This window comes from Bos javanicus, chromosome 16, assembly GCF_032452875.1.
Source record: "Bos javanicus breed banteng chromosome 16, ARS-OSU_banteng_1.0, whole genome shotgun sequence".
Taxonomy (NCBI): domain Eukaryota; kingdom Metazoa; phylum Chordata; class Mammalia; order Artiodactyla; family Bovidae; genus Bos; species Bos javanicus.
The window spans coordinates 38,678,963-38,697,400 of NC_083883.1; positions in this window are offsets into that span (position 1 = coordinate 38,678,963).

The window sequence follows — 18,438 nt, forward strand, 5'->3', positions numbered from 1 at the left end:
GCCACATTAAACTTCTTTTTCAATTTAAGTATACTATTCTTTCCTGGTTAAAATCATAATTCACCCTTGGGAATACATAAAACATTTTAACTCTTTCATTTTACAAATGAGAACTCTGAAACTCCTAAACGCCTAATGATATACTCAAAGACACAATGCAAGCTGAAGACAGAGCTGAATCCGGAAGCTAGGGGGCTTAGCTCTCTCCTCTAATGCATTTCATTATTTCACAGAGAATTTAAATCTCTGCAAGGATATTAGCAAGAGTCTAAATCTTCATTCTTAGCCACAGAGAAGTCAATAGTGCTTCTTCAGAGGTAGAAAGCTCCAATAGTTTCAGGGTGTTCACCCACAAAATTGTGGAGAATTCAAGAAGGGTTGCTCCAGTAAGAAAGAAACACATTGGGAAAACAAAGATGGAGGGAAATAAGCACCTTGAAGTTGCTTGTATTTTTTCTTCTTTCTTAAAATAAATTTTATTAATCTTTTTTTAAATTGGAGGATAATTGCTTTACAATGCTGTGTTGGTTTCTGCCATACAACTCAAATCAGTTATAGCTACATATATATCCCTTCGCTTGTGAGCCTCCCTCCCACCCCAACGCCCACCTGCCCATCCCACCCCTCTAGTTGTCACAGAGTGCTGGGCTAGGCTCCCTGTGTTATATACAGCAGCTTCCCACTGGCTATCTATTTTACACATGGTAGTGTATATATATGTCATTGCTACTTTCTCAATCTGTCCCATGCTCTAATTCTCCCACTGTGTCTACAAGACCACCCTCCATGTCTGAATCTCTATTTTTTATTAGAGTCCATGGTTTCTGAGAGAACATTTTCATTTGCAGGAAGCAAGGAGTGCACGTCTGTAAGTCCTGTCTTTCCTGACTCACTTCCAGAGAAATGAAGAACAAGACCACGGTGGCTCCCAGCCACCCCTGCTAAAAAAACTCCCCCAAAAGGCCCTTTCCCTGGTGTTCAGATGATATCATCAGCTTAAAGTGTCTCCAAGTGGGACTGGCTGCTCCCAGAAATCTGTCAGCTGAGTGTTTGGAAGAAACTGAGAAATCCTTGAAAAACACGGAGGGATCAAAAGTCCTTATTAAAGTATTTTCAAAAGAGCTCTGGATTTAATAAGAAGCAAATGAGATCAGATGGAGAGGATTCCAGAGATTGGTTCTAGTGTGGAAGACTCATGGCAAAGACCAGAAGAGAAGAACATACAGATGGGAGCAGCACTCACTTGGAAGCAGAGTGTTAAAACAGTGTGCAATTGAATTTCTCTGCCCTTGAACCTGGAGGAGTGTGCAGAAGTAAGCAATTACTCTAACAGTCACATCTTTCCTAAGAGGTCTTATCCAAGAAAATTAATGAATTACAACAAAACTTTAAGGGAAAAAGAGGAAACACCCAGCCTTCTCTCTTACCAGAGAGACTTTGTGTTTCCAGATTTGCAACATAGAATTAGTCAGCCATCAGCTCTCCAATAGTTTGATTAAAAGAAGGGTCTAGAGAAATTACAGACTTCTCTCATCAACCAACCAACCAACTAACCAACCAAACAAAACTGCAGTCTATATACTTTGTTTTAGAGTAAAACATAAATATGCTATTACATAAAATATGGTTCATGGTAATGAGGATCTATTCCCTTAACATACTCCTAGTATTTGAATAGACCAAAAATAGCTAAATGCTCAGTTCAGTTCAGTCGCTCAGTCGTGTCCGACTCCTTGCGACCCCAAGAATCTCAGCACGCCAGGCCTCCTTGTCCATCACCAACTCCTGGAGTTCATTCAGACTCACATCCATCGAGTCAGTGATGCCATCCAGCCATCTCATCCTCTGTCGTCCCCTTCTCCTCCTGCCCCCAATCCCTCCCAGAATCAGAGCCTTTTCCAATGAGTCAGCTCTTCACATGAGGTGGCCAAAGTACTGGAGTTTCCCCTTTAGCATCATTCCTTCCAAAGAAATCCCAGGGCTGATCTCCTTCAGAATGGACTGGTTGCTCAGGTCCATGCAAACACTGAGGTATCAGAACTAACATAGAAGATTTCTTCCATAAGGAATTAGGAACTCCATAAGTTTTATCTCCCTGTATTCTCAGTGAAACTTGAAAAGAAGCCAATTTGTGAAGAGAGATTTATTCCTATGGGATCAATCAAACTGATGGCAGCAATCTTCCCTTTTAAACTGCAGGTGTATAATGAATGGAATGTAGTAAGTTGTGACAGTGAAATGAAAAATAAAGAGAAAAGCATAATACCTAGTGTTCACTGAGTATGATAAATACTTAAACACAGAATCTAAGATCTCAATTGGCTTAATTATTTCTGTAAAAATAGAAGTATTTGCCACAAATTTAATTTTAAAAATTTCATCCTCTTTGACAGAACTTCACAGAAATTCCAGTTCATAAATGTATTCTGAGGAAATTATGGATACATACAAAATCTTAGCTACAGAGTTGTTTATTATGTGTGTGTGCGTCACTTCAGTCTTGTCTGATTTTTTGGGATCCTATGGACTGTAGCCTACCAGGCTCCTCTGTCCATAGGATTCTCCAGGCAAGAATACTGGAGTGGGTTGCCATGCCCTCCTCCTGGAGATCTTCCCAACCCAGGGATTGAACCCGAGTCTCTTATGTCTCCTGCACTGGCAGGCAGGTTCTTTACAACTTGTTAGGGGAAAAGATTTTGCTCCAGTAAAGTCTGCCATTTGGAGGGAGAAAGCAGGGGTTTGGGATCCTGGGAATTGTGAGTAATCCTTCCCCACTGCCACTTCCAAAGGTGTAGAGGGAATGGGACCATGTTCCCTGTTGGATTTCACTCTCTCAGGCTGGCCGGTGGGTTTGTGGCAAGGAATGTAAAGTTGCCTTACTCTTGGGAGAGCTGCACACAGAGGGAATTCTTATTTCCTATGTCTTTTTGAAACTTGGATAAGATTTTCCTCCTACAAGCAAATTTGAATCTTAGAGAGGTTTACTCTGTATTCCTCCTTCGGTGCAATTTTCCTTATTTTTAGCCCTTATTCATCCACATGTCTTTCTGGGAATTGTTGTTTAGTTGCTAAGTCATGTCTAATTCTTTTGTGACCCCCATGGACTGTAACCCACCAAGCTCCTCTCTCTGTGGTATTTTCCAGGTAAGAGTACTGGAGTGGATTGCCATTTCCTTCTTCAGGGGATTTTCCTGACAGGGACCGAACCTGAGTCTCCTGCATTGGTGAGCAGATTCTTTACCATTGAACCAGCTGGAAAGCCCCTTTCTGAGAGTGGGGTTTCAGAAATATCACTGATCTCCAATCTACTGTGCTTTTGAAATTCTGGGAATCCACTGTTCTGTAAGCAGGAAATTATATATTAAAAGAAACAATTATTGAAGGGGTGAATGGATAAACAGATGGGTGAATGGATGCATGAATGGATGGACATATGGAAGAGATCTCAATAATAGTTGTTTGTTTTTTATGTCTATGGTGTGCTTAGCACCAGTCTCCTGGTAAACTACAGTCTATGGGATGGCAAAGAATCAGACATGACTGAGCAACTTCACTAGTGCTTAGTACTGTGCCAGCCCTTGGGAAACCATGAGAATAAGAACCATGATTTCTATTCTTAGGGAGCTTAAAATAATGTTACATTGGACTACAAGTCATCAGGTTAAGTGCCTCCCTAAGTTGAACCTACTGTTAGGAATGGCTTACTCCCTGAAGGCAAGCAGAATCATGCTAAGATCATGAACTCCACCTGTTCCTAGGCACAGGAAAGGGATTGGAAAATATTGAGATACCACAAATATACTCCTGCCTATGATCTTGACTACTTGGTTGGAAGTTTATGTGCTATTCAGGTAGTAATAGCTAAGTGATCATTTTTTAATTAATTAATTAATTTGGCTGTGTCGGGTCTTAGTTGTGGCAGGTGGGATCTTTACTGACACTCCAAAGGCCAGGGCTCCATAAAGCAAGGGGCTCAGGGCAGAAGTTCTTGCTTATCTAATGGTAATAGTAAAAGTAGGCATTTTTATTTTTTTCAAATAACCTTCCCCTGGACTCACTTTGCTCCATATACTAGATACCCATAGTTATTTTAGGCATTAAACATAATAAACAGTGACTTTGGTCATGGAAAATTCTACCTCCCTACATTAATTCTGACATACACCATTGAATTTCCAAACAGCTTATCGTTAATGACAGAAGTCTGAGCACATACTTCTTAAATGTATCTTTCAAGGCTCCAAACAGATTAAGGGAAAGAGATATGAGGTCTTGCTCCTATATTCAGATCAAATTACTCTAATATTTTTCTCTGTTTTATATTGTTTGATTGTGTTAATCATGAAGCTGATGAGTTAGATGGCTTTCTTCTTTAAACCAAGAGTCTTCAACCAAATTAAGATTACTCAGCTAGGGACTTCCCTGGTGGTCCAGTGGTTAAGAATCCACCTTGCAATTCAGGGGACTTGGGTTCGATCCTGGGTTGGGGAACTGAGATCCCACAAGCCATGGAGCAACTAAGCCTGTATACTGCAACTTCTGAGCCCATGCAAGCTGGAGCCCATGTGCCAAAACCAGAGAGTCCAGGTACTGCAATGAAAGACCCCACGTGATGCAATGAGAATCATACTTCAACTAAGACCCAATGCAGCCAAGTAAACAAATAATTTAAAAAGATCCCTTAGTTATTACTACTTGAATAGCACGTAAACTTATAGCCAAGTAGTAAAGATCATAAGCAGGAGTTCAAGCTATTTGGGTAACTGATGTCCAGAGAACAAAAGTGGGACAAGGAAAACAGTATGGAGTCTAGGGTATCTCTTGTCCCAAACATAGAGGCATAAGTCAGAACTCTGTGGGAAGAAAATGGAACTTTTCCTGAGACAGTCTGAGACAGACATGAAGCTGCTCAAGCAGTGTAGCTTTAGAGCACAGGAGATGAACTGTGGTATATATTCCTTTAAAGAACGATTCTCCACTTTTGATGGGGAGTAGAGCATGGCTTTTTCACAGAGATGATTCATGAGCAGCTTCTGCTCATTCCATTCTGAGGCTTGGCTACTTTGGAGGCATTGGAAGTTGGTACCCTCAGCACTGATATCAGTGTTCTTATAGTGAACCCTGGCAGAGATGACAGTGATCCAGGAGTTTTGATCACATCAAGTGTATATAAGTAGGTTCTAGAGTAGAACCCAGCAGGTATAACCGTCAGTGTGATCAACAGGCATCAAAATTCCTCTTTATACACTGAGTTGCTATGGTGTTTAATATAAACCAAACTTCTTCCTTCACTTCCCTGAAAAGTATTTCTAGGAAATCAACTCTGAATATTCATTGGAAGAACTAATGTTGAAGCTGAAGTTTCAAGACTTTGGCACCTGATGTGAAGAGATGACTCATTAGAAAAGACCCTGATGCTGGGGAAGATTGAGGGCAAGGGGAGAAGGGGACAACAGATGAGATGGTTGGATGGTATCATTGACTCAATGGACATGAGTTTGAACAAACTCAGGGAGATAGTGAAGGACAGGGAAGCCTGGCTTGCTGCAGTCTATGGAGTCACAAAGAGTCGGACACGACCAAGAAACTTAACAACAACAAACTTCTTCCTTCATTTCTCTGAAAAATATTTCTTAGAAAAATGGAAAGAACTTGGGATTTAGACATAGACCTGAATTCAAATCCTGGTCCTTTCAATTGTGAGTTGTGCCCCTTCGCACAGGTCATTTAATCCTTTGGAGGCTAAGTCTCCCTACCTTTAACATACGGAAAATATTGACTTCCTAGAGACCGCATTGGTAAAGAATCCATAGGGGACTCCCCAGGTGGTTCAGTGGTAAAGAATTCACCCGCCAATGCAGGAGACACAGGTTCAACTCTTGAGCCGGGAAGATCACCTGGGGAAGGAAATGGCAACCCACTCCAGTATTTCTGCCTGGGAAATCCCGTGGACAGAGGAGCATGGCAGGCCACAGTTCATGCGGTCACAAGGAGTTGGACACAACATCATGATTAAACAGCAGCATCTGAGGCATCATGAAGAGTAAATGCACCTTGTATGCCTGCTACCACTTCTGTGTTACTAGTCACATGGTTATTCTTTTCCGAGGAACTACAGTTATCGTTGTGGTCTTCTATGCATATATGTATCGTGGTTCTTAAAAAATGTGGGCTTCTCCTTGCTGGAGCCTTTCTCTGGTTGCCAGCTATTGTGGTGACTAATTATGTGCAAATGTGTGCTCTCCACCAAAAGCTGTACGAGGCAGAAAACTCATTTCTTCAGTGCCCTTGAAAAGCACAAGACACTAATGCGTGTCTGTGTGCCAGCAGTTTAGAAATGAAAATTTCCACATTCCTTGTGCCTGGTCTCATTAATTCTCCCCACCCCATTGGTGTTAAGGTTTTATAAATAAGCAAGACAGGATTGATTTGTTCCATTTCAGCAAACTGTAAAAGAAAACAGTCAAGAAATCACTCCCATCATCATCACTGCCCCCCCCCCCCATCATGTTACTCTTTAAAACTGGGCAAAAGCCTGTGTTGCCTTTCCCAATTAGGTGAAAGATGATTTCATTTCAGTAATCTTTGGGGAAGTTATTTCTGGTTTGTGCAAACTTGCTAAAATAATACAGCAGACTTCATAAAGAGTCCAGCTTGATTTCTCCCTGGCTAAAGGCAGATTCAAGATGCAGGAAGACCTGACCACACCAGTATTATTAGGATTTACGATGTTTAGTCGGACCTACATGGGTGTAGCCTAGAGGAATGGAAGGAATATTGAGGGGAGAATTGGAATACCCAGGGGGCCTTAAAGATGTCTGGTACTGGGGTTTGCCAACCTTTTCAGCAAAATCCTGGAGATTCTAGGCAAAGGTTGCCTTTTGGATATAGACAGGGAGAGGAAGAAGAATATTCAGCCACAGCCAACTTACTTTTGTAGATTCTACATACTGTTTAGTTGTTCAGTCCTGTCCAATGCGTGCAATCCCATTGACTGTAGCCCACCAGGCTCCTCTGCCCACAGGATTTCCCAGGCAAGAATACTGGAGTGGGTTGCCGTTTCCTCCTCCAGGGGATCTTCTCAACCCAGGGATCGAACCTGCAACTCCCGTGTCTCCTGCATTGGCAGGCAGATTTTTTTACCACTGAGCCACCAGGGAAGCCCAGATTCTACATATAGGCTTCCACATATGATCAGTTTCACCCACCAATATAATCCAGAAAGACTTCGTTGTTTGAGTTCTCTCTACAGCTTCCCAGTTGTTTATCCTCTTGCCAATGCCTAAACAGCTCCAGTGACAGGGATCCCAAGGCAGCCATCTTTGGACAGATATTCCCTAAATTCCCTTCTAGCTCTATTAATCTCCACCAATGTATGAATATAAACAGGAAAGACAATGGTGTGAAGACCTAGATTGAAAGCGTTTGTCTAACTTAACTCATCAGTCCGAAGCATCCTACACAGTTATTTTTTGTCCATAGCTAACAAGGGTAAAAACAATTTCAAATTAATTTTATTTTAGCATATTTTTAAAACATGTGAAACTACACCCCCCTCTTTGACACAGGGTGTTGCTTTTTCTCTTCAATAGGGAAAACATTCACATCAGGATTGATTTAAATTTTTTTCCCCTTTTAAATCATAAACAGTCCTGGTACAAGAAACAGTAGCTGTTATTGATTAAAAGTTCATTTGCTTTGCCTGGGCTGATGATTGATCGTTGGAGGGCAGGAGGGGTGTTGGATTTTGGCTGAGAGATTGGAAGTGGGGCAATTTTGTCACATTACCTGTTCTTTATATAAGTGTTAGTGTTGGAGGAAATTTAGGTTTGGGGAGAGATCGTTTTTTCTCTGTAAATTTTAGTAGATGTTGGTCCAACTTTTTGTTTTGTTTTGTTTCTTACTATGCTGGGTTCACCAGCTTTAAGTACCTGTAGTGCACATGAGCTGGTGAGAGGCCCTCTAAATGGGCTTTTAATGGTCTGCTGAATAAAGCAGCTACCAGTTCAGGAAATGCATGCATTTTATAGGTGCATATTTTCAAAGCTTCCATTTGTGAGTGCCAGTTGAGAGGTGCCTTTGTGTATGTTCTTCACAGACCCACTACAGCAATAAAGATTGCCTCGGGAAACATTAAAAAAACAAGGAATAAATTTCCTTGTCCCATTTATACTTCTAATGTCAAGAATAATCATTTCTGTGGATAAAAGAAGTATCTTTCCTTTAGAAAAGTTATCTGAGCCCATTGGAAAATTATAATTTCACATGAGTGTGGCAATCAGACTCATTGAATGCATTTGTCAGTGATATTTGTAATCAAGGTCTGGCATTTCAAAGAAAGTAAGAAGTAATTAACAGTTGTAACAAAATTCTTAGTCTTCGGTTTTCTAATCCTTACGTGTTGTGAACATTATCTCCCTTTTAGTTTTAACTGCAGCAATCATCTACCATGCACTGGAGATTCTTGAATTTGTCAGTTAGTACAACATCTGGAAATAATAGTGATCTTTGCACAACACCATTTAATATCGATGTATTAAATTTAAAATAACAGAATATATAATATGACACCAAGTTTTATTAGATAGTAATAAAAGCAACAAGGAGCAGCACCAAACATTTGAGGAAAAAATGTGGTGGGAAATCTTGGAGTTGAAAGATATTCCTTTAAATGTATTTTTCTGAAAAATTGGAAAGACTGCTATGATTCATATTTAATGGCACAATACTTTGGCTAAAACTGTAGAAGAATGGTGTTTTGTAAAGCATAGTTTGAGAAGCTTATCATAAATAGAGATGCATGGAGACGCTGAGTTTCTAGAGAGCTTATGTATCATAAGTAAGACTTTTTCAGTTGATTTAAAGTCTTCAGGATGGTCTAAGCCTGAAACCAAAAAGAAAACCAAAATAAAGCTGATAAATTTGACTACCAAGAAATGTAAAATTTCAGTTTATTTTACAAAATACCAGAAGAAAACAGCAAAAAAAAGAGACAAGCTAAAAAAATATATTTGCCACAAATATTATAATGTATTACTATACCTAATAACAGTTTGTGCAATTAAATAAATGAACAACTAATACTAGGGTAGAAAATAATGGGCAAAAGAAAGCAATAAGTAAGTTACAAAATAAGAAATATATACAGCCAATGTGTACAGTGAAATTATTCAACATTATCACTCACCAAAGAAATACATATTAACATGATGAAATGACATTTGTTTCTATCAATCTATGGGCCTAGGGAAATGAACAGTTATATACTACCATGTATGTTAGCATAACTTTTGGAAAAATAATTTGGGCACACCCATCAAAAGCCTTTAAAATTTTTATACATTTAATATAATAATAATTCTACCTCAAACATATGTTGCTATCCCTCAGTTTTTCCTTTATGTAAAAATTTTTTGTATGACATCTTTTGCATCACCATTTAAAATGAAAAATTGGAAACTATCTCAGTGTGTAATTCTAAAGGACAGGTTCAGTAAGTTATGACACAGCTCAGAATGTAATCTGTAAGGTCTTTAATTATTGTGTTATCAATGTTTCCTTATGAATATCAATAGGCACTCAAAATATTAAATGAAAAAAGCAAGCTTCAAAGGGGTATTATGATATGATTCTGTTTTTGTTAAACTATATATGCAGAGAAAAGGGATGGAAGTTCACATATCAAGGTATCTATTACTGGTATATGTGGATGGGAAGAATTATGTACGTTTATTTTGTTTTTGTTTTTTTATTCTACATACATTTTTCTTATAATGATTGTGTGTGTCAGTCTAAGAGAAAAAAAATTATTTTTAAGATTTCATCTTGCAGAGCTGTCTACGGAGACCAAAGAACATATCTAGCCTAAAACATGTTATTATCTCCAATGGTAATTTTTTTCCTCTGAAAATAGTCTCTCTTACAGATTCTTCCTCTCTAAAATGCTTTTCACCCATTTTATTCATGGCTCATCTCAGCTGGTGATGCCTTTCATATTTCTCCAAGGGATCATATAGTTTGCTTCCATGCAATAAACCCTCCCAATCACTGGTCATGAAATCAAACCACTCTAAATTAAGATCTTTGGAAGGGAAAAGCCAACTCAGTGAATAGCTTTGTATGATTTAAATGAATCCCTGCAGAAATAAATCAGACTCTTGGCTTTCATCTTATTCCCAGCCTCTGGAATAAGAATGTTAAGTCAGCCAACTTAATGCTTAGAGAAACCAAGAAAGAAAATAAAATGTTTAGGAAAACTAAAAAAGAAAAGACAACTTTCAATCCTAGTCTCCATAATAAAGATAAAGATACCCATTGATCTCATTTTTTGAGCATCTATGTAAAGGAGATTAGTATGACCTAAATACGTTTAAAATGAACATCAGGAACAAACTTGGAGGGAAAAATGCAGAAATAACATATAGGTTTTGCAATTGGCAAAATCTCAGGGCTTCACAGCTCAGCTCTGCATCTTGGAAACTGTGAGAATGTAGAGAAGGCACTTAAATCTTCCTAGGGGAGATTATACCAAAGTAAAGGTGTTACAGATATTAAAATCACATTAAATATATCATGCACTAAGTATCAGCTTACTTTATTCCCAGGAGAAGAGTTAGAAGGCAGAGAAGGAGAAAGCAAGAAATCCTTCTCACCTCCAATCCTCATGTTCAGAATTTCAGGCACAGCCCTAGCAATATGGTGGGGGAAACATACATGTGTTTAGAAGAAGGAAAACATACATAATGATTGAGAGGAAGGATTATTTTAAAATAATTTTAACATCCGAGTATAAGAACAAAGAAAAACCCATGGTCATAAAGAGAAGTAACAATGAAGATACTGTAAAGGAAGCTTTGGGTCTGGAATGCATAGATCATTATTTTTGAGAATCAGCTATTTTTGTTCCCACCCTGCCTCCTCCATCATCATGCTCAGGGAATCCGGTATGCCGCTTAACAGTTTTCCTTAATAGCTGTCAAATGAGAAAACAATGCCTTCCTCTTTTAACTCGGTAGAATGCTGCAACGACAAAACAGGATGATCTTTAAAAAATGCGTTGAGCTCTAGGGAAGGTAACCCTTACACTCAAAGTACTGTATTTGTTGTCATTTACAGTGTGGTTAAACGTATGAATTTCATCTTGGAACTCTGAAGCTAGAGAAAATTCCATCTCACTTCCAGTTTAGGTGGTTTGGAAGAGACTTGAAGTTTTAGGAACTCTTGAAGTGTGGTGAATGGGAAGGGAGTCTGACTTAAAAAAAAGTTTATGAAGTGAATGGTGGGGGCTGGGGCTGGCAGTCAGGAAAATGGGAATGGACGTGTGGTATGTACCTCGTACTGAGTGTGGTTTGAGAGAGTTGGTGTGAATTAAGAAGATCACGAATGTGAAATACATCTACCACAAGGTCTGCTATTGTGGGTTTGAGTTTGAAATGGTGAAGTGTTTCTTTAGGATCAAAGCTTTGGCAGGAGGAGATGGGCATGGGGACAGTTTCCAATCTGGCCAGAAGTTGAAACTCTACATTCTCTTCAGGAGACATGTAGTCTGAGAAAATGCTTCTGGTTGCTCAGAGTAGATGTGTTCACATTTATCTTGGAGGAGTTTTTGAAATTTCTTAAGTAAAAATGCCTCTACTCTGAAACAGGGCAATTGTGATAGCTGTTCATTCTCTGTCTCCATCTCTCTCCTTGTGTGTCTTTGTCTCACTCTATCTCTCTGTCTCTTAAACACACACAGACACACACACACACACACACACACACACACACACACTAACTGGCATTTACTCTTCCATGCTTTGTTGTCGCTACCTTTGGGTGCACTCGGTGAATTGGAAAGAATCCTCCTGAGGTCCATGGGAACTCCTTGCCTGAACTCTCTGAAGTAAAGAAAGAGACATGCCCCAGTGAATTTCAGCACCACTCTTCCAGTATAAGTATGGTTAGTTTTATTTGAAGTCAAAGTGGCAAGTGAAGCATGAAGGGTACTGCTGGTATTTAGAGAAGGAGGAGGGGGCCTGGGCAGACATAGGACATGCTAAGCCATGAGCCTCACTGTCTCAGGGCAAAGACAGCGCTGCCACTCGGCTGCATCACCAGAGGAACAACCAATTGGGAAAGACGGCTCTGAGCGTTTGGGCCAGATGTTCATGGCATCTTGCACCTTCCCAGGAAATGAATTTCGGGGAAAAGGCAAAGCAGATGACTGGCAAAGGCTCCTGTGATGAATATTAAAAATGTCAGGGAACAAAAGACATAGGAAATAAGAATTCCCTCTGGTTACAGCTCTCTCAAGAGTAAGGCAACATCACATTCCCTGCCACTAACCCTCTGCCCAGCCTGAGAGTGAAATCCAAAAGGGAATTTGGTCCCATTTCCTCTACACCTCCAGAAGTGGCAGTGGGGGAGGATTGCTCCCTGTCCCCAGGATCCCAGCTCCCACTTTCTCCCTCCAAATGGCAAACTTTATTGGAGCAAAATCTCTTCCCCTAACAAGTACAATAGATGGCCAAATTCCTTGAGGCAGGATTAAAAGGGGATTTATATTTGTATTCTTTTTTCCCAGCAATGAGACTCCTATGAAGCAGGAACTTGATAAATATCTGTTTGTTGAATGCACTGAGTAAAGTGTGTGTGTGTTTGGGTGGGTGGGGTGGGTGGGGATTTTGAAGTGCCTCCTCTGGGTTATGGTGGCAAGCACAGGACTATATTCTTTATATGAGCTTATCTCACTCATTCTTTCCACCAGTCCCACAAGGATAGTCACCAGAATGAGTCTTGGAGAATGGAGGCGCATGGAGATTAATTTGCGTTATTGGGGCTTGGTATTTGAATCGAGATCTGTCCACCCCAAAGCATGAACTCTTTTTACATCAGGATGATGGAGGCTCTCACTGATTGCATTCTCTCAGTCGATGATTGACACAGCGCCAAGCTTACAAGACATGAAGCTGAGCAACCGCTTTAGCATACCACTTTAGGGAAGAAGCTCCAAAATTCAAATTGTTTCCTCCTGCTAGCTGATAGACCAAATCCATCCTAAGTTCCTTTCTGAAGGAAACTCTGGAACTCAGAGACAGAGTCGGACAATGTGACAATTACTGAAATTGAGCTTTTGGATGTATTTCCAGCATTTCCTGTAACTGGATATGATCCTGTGTGAATCAGGGTGCCTTTCTGAGCTTCAGTTCATTGAACCATGAAACAGGAATCTGTACTATTGCCTGTACTTTCACCACCAGAATGCTCTTGAGTCAAGGATTAAGTTAGATGAACTTCATGAAAGAATCTGGAATCTGCTAGATTGTTAAGGTCAGAGGCACTGTCTTTTATCTTTACAAGCCCCCACACATCTGGCAAAGTACTCAATAAATGTGTGAAATAGAGGAAGTAATATAACTCCATATTTAATACAAGATTTCCATTTTTCTAGGTTCAGTTTAGACAGTTGTTGCCACAATCAGTGGCCTGAGGAGGTGGCAGTAGCTTAGAAAGCATTGGTTGCCTGGTATAACTAAGGAGAGGTTTGGGATATGTGGGTTTGAGATGTGTAGAGGCCTCCAAATTCAGCAAAACATCTGGAATTTAAGGCCGACACAGAAAGAACAGGGCTGCCCACTTTTAAGGGCACAAATGTGCTTGGATAATGAATACCTCAACGATGATCAATATTGACCAATGACATAAAGATACTCTGAATGTTCTAGACCGCCAAGGTTCTCCTAGTTCTTTAATGATACATTGAGGTGAGAGATTTCATCTCTTACTGCCCTCTACTAACATTGCAAATGCTTGGGTTTTAAAGTTCCACCATCCTGATTGAACAGATTAAATTAGATTTAGAGGAACAAATGCATGTGACATTTATTGAAACTGGTATTGTGAACTAAATTTCATACTTTCTAGAAAAGCAATATATAGCTTCTGACCTGCTACTGCTGCTGCTAAGTCGCTTCAGTCGTGTCCGACTCTGTGCAACCCCACAGACGGCAGAACAGGTTATATAGCTCACATGAAATGTGTGTAAGTGATTTAGCAACACATGAAGAAACTTCCTAATTAATAAACATGAAGCTCTTTGTGAAGCTGTGGTAGAGACCTCTCTCATATATCACTCAGAAACTTCTTTAATTTCTATTTATATTCATGTTATTGCTTACTAGTTACCAAGTGCTTTATGTATATTAATTAACCTGAGCCACACAACATCCCTACAAGGTGGATGATAGGATGACCAATTGACAGATCATGGGATATGAGCAACAAAGACACGATAAGAATCCAGCACCTTTGACTTCTCAACATTCTGTCTTTTGAAAGCTGTGTTTGCTCCCACAGACTGGTAGTTATTGATTCTGAATGTAAAGTCCATATGACAGGTGTCTTGGCAAACAGGAAGTAGATGGCAGAGCTTTCTAATAAGTGTGTAATTTTAAGAGGCAGATCAAGAAGACATGATTATTGGATGGGGAACAGATGGCTTTCATCTCCTGTTAACACAGCACACAGCGAGAAGGCAGAGTCCACTTGGGTGTAAATTTCCTTGCATGTCCAGCACTTAACACTCTCCTCTCCTGCTTTGGGGAAACAAACAAACACATCACACTAATTGAACAAGCACCCTTAAAAATTCTGCTAATCAGATTCTCTTAAAGAGGTTACAGAGAGAGGAGAAAGGAAAAAAATTGGAACAAACAAAACTCAACATCAGTTTGCTCTCTGTTCTCGCTGTGTCAGAGCTGAATCACCAAGTTGCACACAGATATTAATTCTAAAAGATTCATGGAGATGTGAGAAGTAATGTTTATGATTTTGACAGTAGCTGATACACAACAGCTGGGTCAGAGATTCCAAAGTTTTCGTGAGTATACTGTCAAAATGTTTTGATTGAAAATAGAAAATTAACAACTGTCCCTTCAAGCTTTGACTACTCAAAAATATTTTCCAGTAAAACAAAGTGATACATCCCTGAAGTCTTAAGATTTCCAGTTGGTAGATCCTTGCTTCTCCCATCTGATCTACACACTTTTCTTATTCTTTCCTTGAATATTGCCAGAGCATCAGAACCACTCTCCCCTCTAATTCTCAAGCTATACTGCATATTCAGCCTCATTTAGATCAGTGCCCACTGGGCTTAGGTATTTTGATTCCAACCACAGATTAACTGACCTCTCATCTTCCCATTTTCCTTCCAGGGACGCCTGTGGTTGAAGCCAAATACTATGCAACTCTAACCACTTAAAATAGAGCTACTGATTAAGACACAGACAGCTATAACAATTGGAGGCAAAGCCCCTGTTCTGAGAGTGACCAGTGCCCTGTGCCCTGACAAACAGCCAGTCCAAACAGACTGGAGACTAAATGGAGCTTTGGTGGAAGAGTGGTTAACTATGTGTTGGTTCCCATGGACAGAGTCCATGTTTCCCTGTGTCATTTCCAGAATATCCAGGAGGAATTATAGGAGAGGCCAGATGAAAGGTTTGGTATGAGTGATAAATAGAGGCAAGAAAAGCAGAGACCGTTTGGGTTAGATGAACTTGTCAGAAGGTTACTTGTGCACATTAAATCCAGGCATTTTGCCCTACAAGGCTTGAATATGGGCCATCCTTGCTTGGATTCCTGAATCACTATCTTCATAGGCTCCACATTAGGATCCAGTTACCCACAACAGAGGTTTATTTGATCCATTTTGGTTTCTATTTTCTACCAATATTTATTGAGTACATTCTATATGCCAGGCCACATGTGCCAGAAATAATCAATGAACAAGACAGGCAAGGTCTCTGCTTTCAACATGGATTGAGTTTAGTTGGTGGAAACGGAACAAAGACAAACAAACAAGATTACTTTGAGACTTAATAAGTATTATAAAGACAAGTAAAGGAATTAAACAGGGAGAGATGCTAGAGAGTGACTGAGGTGCTAGAGAGCTACTTTAAGTTGGATTTCAAGAGAGGCTCTTCCATAGTGGAGAGTGGAGGAAACTGAGGCTAAGAATTGAAATTTGAGACAGAGGCAGCCACAGGAAGATCTAGGAGAGAGAAGGATCAGAGAGAATGTCTGGAGAGAGAAGGAGCACTATATGCGACAATCAAAGCAGGACCTTAGGACCTGCATGTGTTAAGGAAGGCCATGTGGCTGGAGCATCACAAAGATGGTAGAGAGACCAGAGGTGGCTGGGGAAGGCAACAGAAGCTATATCATGTAGGACAGTTGGTCATGGTGAAGAGTTACGATGTTATTCTAGATGCAATAGAAGCTTTTGAACAATGTGGCTGCAAAAGACACATTTTGAGGCCTTCACTTCAACTCAGTAGTCCATATTCCTAAGTTTGCATGTGAAGTGTGATTGCTATGTTAAGGACCTCAAATACCAATATTTGGCCAACACCTAATTGACCTCTAAGTGTATAGAATTGAATTGTATGTATATAAGATTGCAAATCATTCACTAATGGCTCTTTACATTAAGCTTTTTATGGAAAGAATCAGTTCTCTCATTTGGCGTATGCACCCTAATAGCTTCTCATAATTTAACATTTAACTTTGGCAGACAATAAACACTGATTCAAATGAATGGTTTCTGAAGATAGATTTTACCTTTGTCAGTTATCCACGATGAGAAGACCACAAAGGATATCTTACTGAGAAAGGCACAAGTGACATGTCTCTTGGTCTACAGTTTATCCACATGAACACTTTTATGTAAAAGAAACAAATTGAGATTACAACCCAAACTGTCCAGTGTTGATAAGAAACTTTGCATTAAGTAAGGCAATGGACCTGCAGCTAAATATTGAGTAAAATCAGACTCAAGCCTGGAACTCGTTTTCCCCAAAGCATACATTGAGCAGTTTCCGCTACACCATTTCACAGGAGTATCAGTAATCTGACATTTCCTAGGCATCTGGGTTCATGAATATTCAGATAGATAGAGTGTTGAATACTTTATTGAATGATGACATCTGGCACTCCTAGATTAAGTGATGCTTTCAGTTCTAGAAGAAATAAAACAGGTTGCTACTAAGAATACTGGCATTTATACAGGATTCACTTATTAATGAAAAAAATTCATTCTCAGGCCAAGATTTTTCTAGGTAATAAACTTGTGCAAGATGTTGTGTTAAGAACTAGAAAAATATGAAGTTTCATATTTACAACCTTATACCAGACATTTACCTTTTTTTAAAAAAGAGATTTCTTTGTTTTTAAGCTCCAGGTACTACTCAAATATTGTTTGCTTTTGTGTCTGAGAAAGTGTGTGATCTCATTTGATAAGCTGTAAAAAGCATACTTAAAAAATCTATAACTCTAAGATCTGAGTGTTAAATTGGCCCTAAGGAAATTTCTGGAAATGTACAAGACCACAATGAACCAAAACCCAATGAAACAAAACCTGAATCCTAGCTCAGGACTGTTTGGCCAAGGACCTTTAGGGATTATTAGTGTGTGTGAAAATCTTGTATATGTCTTATCTTCCCATTTCTAAGATACAGCGAGTACAAGTGTAGATTGTAGGTAAAGCATATTTAGGCTTCCTAAGCCCTTGTTTCTCAATCAAAACTATGCAATCATGACAGATTGTTGGTACCATAAGGCAGGGGTCCCCAACCTCTGGGGTCTAATGCCTGATGATCTGAGGTGGAGCTGATATAATAATAGAAATAAAATACATAATAAATGTAATGTGCTCGAATCATCCTGAAACCATCCCCTGATCACAGTCCACAAAAAAATTATCTTCCACAAAACTGGTCTCTGGTGCCAAAAATGTTGGGGACCACTGCCATGAAGAATCCTTGGACTCTGACACTAGACGCTTTAAAGTGTAGGTTCTTTTCTACTTCCCTATTTGTGCTTTACTGCTCCTTCGAGAACACAAATCCTCTGCATTGATGCTTCATTTCTTCACTAGCAACTCTCACCTTCATTCTGAATACATGAGCCACATCAGTTCAGGTCTTAATGATCATGGTCCCTACTATACATAAGTCTTTTCTCTAAAAATACCAAATTGTCCAGAACTGATAGCTTTCATGGAAAGTTCATTACTTTGTTACTTCTGGCAGGCACATGTGTTTTTCTTTGACTGGCAGGGCTAGTGGTGTTTCCAGCGGCATGGCTAACTAGTGACCCCATGTAGTTCCTTCTCTTAGGCCTGTCAAAGTCTCATCTGACACAGGTAAACTGGACATGACTACATAAACATACCAGGGCTTTCAGTGCTGCCAAAATTGTCACATCCTGCCTGAAAGTCTTCCTAGCATGTCAGTGGCTGGTTAGAGCTCTCAGGGCCCAACACAGTGTTTCACCACAAGATAAGATTTCTGCAAGCAGAACGCTGTCTTCAAGGCTTACATTTTGCTTACAACTTAAGCTCCAAAGTTTTCAGGGCAAATTCCATTGCCATTGATTTGCCTTCTCCATTTAGGATTGGAC